Here is a 6,393-nt window from a genome sequence, read left to right as displayed (position 1 = left end):
AGAAATATAGGTATTTTCATAACAAGGTAGTGTATGGTGTATTCACCTCGCTGTATATAAACATATTAGTTTCTTACTATACTTACCATGACTGTGAGATAAGTAAATATGTGTAAAAAAAATGCATGTAAAAAACTGGGCAACTGGACCATTCTACAGTTCTCCAAGTAATTTTAAATTCATCAGTCCATATTGCAAATCATAATGAATAGTTATTGATGACTTTTTTGAAAGTTCTATATGAACATAATTACAGCGACTTTAAATGATATAATACCATAGGATCATAGGCCATCAGCAGTCAACAGAACCTTTTAAAAAATCAACAAATATGAAGATGAAAACATGAATAGGAACACAACAATGATACAAGCACTGTGACGGTCAGTGTGGGAAGAAGGACTAATAGAAAGAGAAGACATGGAAAAACATGAAAACACAGGACAAAGACAATGTGTTTATCCACAGTGGTCTTCACATGGTTACTCTCTGTTTCTATCAATCCCAGCTGTACTTCTTCAGCCCTTGGCAACCTTGCTTCTGTTCCCAACTTTATCCACAAGGCAGGATTCACCCCTCATTGAGGGGCCATCTTCATCAGATCTTCAGTCTTGATGTGAGAAGTGTAGGTTAACCCTCTTGCATTCAGCCTATATGCACAGGTTTGCTCAAATCAGCTCACACTAATTTTTGTGATTTTGCAACCAAATTACAAAAAATCAGCATGTAAACAGTTTAACACACATTAGAATGAAATATTATTATTGAATATCCAAAGCAGTTTGGAACCCTATTTTACTTAGTATACTAGGTTTATAGTTAAAATACATATTCAATTTTACAATGAAAATGAATTCATGTATCTAATCAGCAGAAAATGAAGTGAATGCTAAATATTTGTTACAGCATGGCTTCTTAAACAAATGATACAGGAGTTTTGATAATGCAATGTTGCAATAATTTAAATGAGAGTTCAAGCCATGCCTTCTTTCAAATGCAGCACATTCAAACGGTAGGTGGTCCACTGTTTATGAGGATGCACCAACACCACCTCCAACACATGTAGCCATCAGAACGATTGATTCCAAATCAATGAAAATAATAACCAAATTTGCTGTGACCAGTCAAAAATTGAGTTATTACAAAGCTTGGCACCAACACGTTATTTTGCAGGCGGTTGAAAACCTCAGGAAAGAATATTTCTCTGGTGATTTGGCCTGTAGTGGAGGAAGTCCAAATGTTGTTCCATTGATGGATTACGTGCTTCTTTATGATGTTTTTAACGTAGCTAGGTGTTGTTTTGTCATAAGTAATAAAAATGCTTTTTAGAATTACCTTCGACATTTCCAAATTAGATGGAGCCGCTGCTTTTGCCAGAAGATCAGCTTTCTTGTTTCCAGATATTCCACAATGACCGTGAATCCAGTCAAAACAGATATGCGGACTTTGTTGAACTGTGGTTCTAATAGCTACAGCTATTGGATTCATGTTATATTTGTTAATTATCGCATTCAACACAGCTTGTGAATCACTTAACCGAGATTTCTTGTTGTTAGATTTGCACCATTTGATCGCCCACAGTTCAGCCTGGAAAATAGAGCAAGTAGAAGAGAGTTTTGTACTGGGATGAGAACACCTCAGAATTGTTTTCATGAACAATGAAGGTGCATCCAACTTTGTACTGTTCATCCGTGCTTGGTATGCAAGATCCATCTGTGTAAATAAAGCAGTCGTGAGTAATTGAACAATTTTCATAAATGAAGTTTTTGAAGAGACTTGGCTGATCAGATTGTAGAAAATGACAATGTTGCTCTAAAGTGGTATTCAGAATGGGCATTGGTGATACTTTATTTTTTCTTCAAGAAAGTGAGTTCAGTTTTTGCTATTGCCATCAGAAATAGTGGCTCAATGCCTGCAGTAAGAAGAGCTATGTCAGTAGAGGAAACTATGAGCATTTCAGAAGTGAATATACTTTGGATGTATTGGGCCGATTGCAGAAATGATGACTAGTTTTAAGACTTAGACGTCGTCTACCTAAACGGCGTCTAAGTTGCGCTATTGCATAAACAATGCTCAGCCGGTGTTTAACTAGACATAGTTTAAAGTTTCAATATTGATTCAAGAATGGAGATAAGAAGTATGTTTATGCAACTCTTTGCTGGTCTCAGCCAATGAAATTCGTCTACGTGCACCGAACGCTAGTCAGCTGTTGTCTTCATACAATGTTACTCAAATATGGCTAAGCATGAGCAGATAAGAATATCGCTTTCAGTGGAAATGAAATCACATAATATTATCGACAAAGCGACATGCCAATGTACAAGGAAGTCTAGCTTTGATTATAGTGTTATTACGCTGAGTGTAATCTAAATAGCTTTGGCAGAGGGATGATGAAACAATAGTACTGTGTAACCGAATGAGTTGTATGGGCCATACAGATGTAGCTTGCATTCTGAAGATCATAGGTTCGAAATACATCATCGACAGCCTTAAATTGTTTTCCCTAGTTTCCCTATTTTTACACCAGGCTAATACTAGGGCTGTTATTATGGCCACAGCTCATCTTTCCCAGTCCTTGCTTTTTCCTATATCATAGTTGCCAAAAACTTATCTGAATCAGCGTGATGATTATCCACAAAAGTAAAAAAAAAAAAAAAAAAAAAAAAAAAAATGCACACACAGCCTATTTTTTTTTTACTTGTCACTATTATGTAGTGTACCCCTAACTGACACGCACTACTTTACGTGTGTAATGAAGCATGAGGAGTACGCAGGGCATGGACGGTTTTAGATCAGAGAAGGAATAAACATTGCATGTACGGTACGGGCCTAGGGTTACCAACCGTCTAGCTTTTGCCGGACATGTCCTGCTTTTCAATCATTTTGGTTATGTGCGGCCGGCATTTCTAATTTATCGACATTGTCCAGCATTTTTCATTACAAGATTGCTCACTTAGGTTTTAGGCTGAAGACAGCATGTTATTGTATCGTACATCAACTCCATGTGCTCAGGGCGCTACTTCTGAGGGTGGAAATAAGTAATACTAATATTCGATATATTGAACTCGAAGTCCAGGCATCGATCAACCAATCAACGCGCTTCATTTCCACGTTTATGTTGAGAGAAACCGGAAGTGTCAAGAGCTACAGTTTACATGTGCTTGCCGTATGATTTGCAGCTATCATGTTTGGTTATCTGGTTGTCGCCGTAAATTATAGTGCGAGTATGCAGCGAGTGGAGTGAAATATTAATCTCGATGCATCCTATTATGTACCGGTATGTCATCTTTGTAACCTGAAATGAGTGAATCTAAAAAAAGACAGTGGAAAATTTTGGATAAACTAAAACTTAAGTATCCTTGCTTTACTCACAGATGCAGTGAAAGTGAAGCGAAATGTGCAATGTGTGATAGTTATGTTAATGTCGGATACAAAGGTGTTGGTGACTTGGAAAGACACGTTAACAGTGAAAAACACAAAAAGACGGTGAGAACTAGGTCAATATCATGTTCAGTGTTATCATTTATCACTCCCAAATAATCATCAGATGATAAAGTTCAAGCCGCAGAAGCTACAATGTCATTTCATACAGTTTTCCATCACCAGTCGTACAAATCAATGGACTGCACAGCTAAATTGAATAAGGTTACTGGTTATTGGGGGGGTGGAAGTAAACCCAGGCCCAAATACCAGTGGAAAATATAGTACGGAGGATTTGGCCGCACTCAGGGTGGTTGTAAGTGAAGTTATGCAGGAGAAGTGTCAATGGGATAAGGTGCAGGAAATAAAGGACATGATGGAGGAGCAGAGAAGGGAGTTAGGGAACATGAAGAAATGGCTTGAAACGAAGACAGAGGAATCGAGCAGGAGAGTGGTCAATAACGAGAAAGAAATCGAGTTATTGAGAGGGGAAGTGAAACATCTGAAAGAGGAGGTGATGAAGATGAAGAAAGAAGCGGAGGGGTACAGGCAGGAGAGATTAAAAAAAGCCATATTTATATATGGAGTTGAGGAAGGGGCGAGAGAGAGCAAGATTGAGCTGATATTTAAGGTGGTGGAAGCTATACGTGATGTAATGAAGATAAACTTTAGTGAGGTAGACATTGATGATGTAGAGAGAGTTGGTAAAGTCAAAGGTCGGAGGCCAATTAGGGTTAAATTGTTCTCAACCTTAATGGCAGATTCTGTGTTAAGGAACAGCAAGAATTTACAAGGGCGGAAAATAGGGGTGAAAGGAGACATGGGAAGAGAAGGAAGTGAAAACGCGAAGATCTTGAATAGGCACCTATGGAGAGCGAGGAACCAGGGGCTAAAGGCCCGAATAAGAGGTTTGAGGTTGGAGGTGACAAACGGGCGATGGGTTAGAGTACATTCAGTGACTAAGCTAAAGGAAATGGACGAAAACGAGAGGGTTGAGAGTGGTGAGAGGACAAGGCAAGATGGGAAGAAGAAAGAAGAAAAGAAGAGGAGGAGGGACGTGGCAGGAGAGCAGAGCATCTCGGAAGAGAATGGGCAGTGCAGCCGGGAGACAGAAGACCAAGATAGTGAAGTGGACGGTGAGAGTGGGCCGCAAGAAACTGGGAGAGGAGAGTGTAGAGGTGCAGTGAGCGAGAAAGGACAAAGGGAGGTGGATTCAGAAGTCCAAAATAGTGAGGGGGTGAGTGGGGGTGAGCAGCAAGAAGGGGTGAGTACAGGGTGCAGTGGTGTAGTGAACAAGAAAGGTCAAGAGGAGACAGATCGACAAGAAGGTAAAAAAATTATGAGTAAAGTCAGGAGTAAGAGCTTAAAAGACATATGGGGAAAAGTACGTAAAGGGATGGAGGATACAGAGGGAGAGAGGTCGATAAATACTAGAAGTAATAATAGAGGGGGAGACCTAGAAGAGAGGGAGGGAAAGTTATAACAATATTGGAAGATAGGATGTGTGAATATTGAAGGAGTAAGGAACAAATTAGGAAACAAGAAAGTTAGGGAAGTAATTGAAAGTTTTGATGTTGTGGCACTCTTGGAGACGTGGTTGGAAACAGGGAGGGAGATTGCATGGAAGGGGTTTGAGATAAAATATAAATATAGAAGAAAAGAGAGGAATAAGGGACGAGCACCAGGAGGGATGATAGTTCTAATTAGGGAAGAAATTAGTGAAAGAGTAGAGGATATAGAGACCGATATGATGGAAACCATATGGCTGAGATTGAATTTGGGAGGGAGAGAGGGATGGAGGAAGAAAATAAATCTAGCTTTTGTTTACTGCCACCCTAGTAATTCAGAATATGCAAATAAATATTTTTTTGAAGAGTTATTGGTGGATATTGGTAGGATAAGGGGAATGTATCCAGGGGAGGAGGATATGTTGTTATTTGGGGATTGGAACGCGAGAATAGGAGAACAGAGCCCAGTTTATAGTAGGGAGGATGGAATGTGTTTGTTAGAAAGCAGAAGGAGTGAGGACAAAATTACAAATAGTTATGGAGAGAAGCTCCTAGAGATGTGTGCTGTGGGAAACTTGTATATTCTGAATGGGTGGATAGAGGGTGACAGGACGGGGAAATTGACATATGTTACGGAGAAAGGGGGTAGTGTGATAGATATGGTTTTGAGCTCGGAAGGGATGATTGAGGAAGTTGTAAGTATGGAAATAGGAGATTGGATTGAGTCACACCATTTCCCGGTGAGGGTTATGCTGAAAAGAGAGGAAGAGAAGTGTACAATAAAGGAAAATGAGACAAAGGATAAACGAGGGAGGGGTTATAATAAGTATAAATGGACAGAGAAGGTGGGCCGGGATTGGAATAGGGTAGTGAAGGAGGAGCTACATCTTCTGAAATATGGGTGGGAAGGGGCGTTAGAAGAGAATAATACTGATAAAGCCTTGGAATTGTTGCTACATCCAATAAAGATGATAGCGCAGAAGGTGAAAGCTAGAAAAGGAAATAAGAAAGAGGGAGAAGAATGGTTTAATAGGGAGTGTGAAGGATTGCGGAGGAAGGTGATGGACGCGTTAGGAGAATATAGAAGGAAAGGTGGGAACCAAGAAAGAGAGTTTTTCTGTAGATTGAGGAAGGAGTATAAAAAGAAAATCTCTGAGACAAAAAAGACGTGGTTAGAGGAACAAATGGAAGCCATAAATAATGACTGCAAGACTAACAATTTTGAGAGAGTCTGGGATAAGATTAACAGAATTATTAAGGGTGGAAGGAATATGGAGAGAACGAGTATTGAGGAAGTGCAATGGGTCAGGCACTTCGATGAATTACTAGGAAAAAAGGGGGGTGATAGATGGAGAGGTTCGGGAGAAGAAGTAATTTGGAGGAATAGGGGAGTGGCAATTTATGATTTGGATAAAGAAATCACAAGAGAGGAAATCCGGGGAGTGATAAGCAGAGCTAGAGCGAA

The sequence above is a fragment of the Anabrus simplex genome, chromosome 1 (assembly GCF_040414725.1).
Source record: "Anabrus simplex isolate iqAnaSimp1 chromosome 1, ASM4041472v1, whole genome shotgun sequence".
In the NCBI taxonomy this organism is placed as follows: domain Eukaryota; kingdom Metazoa; phylum Arthropoda; class Insecta; order Orthoptera; family Tettigoniidae; genus Anabrus; species Anabrus simplex.
The sequence above is the reverse complement of the archived record's forward strand: the minus strand, read 5'-3'. Positions refer to the sequence as shown.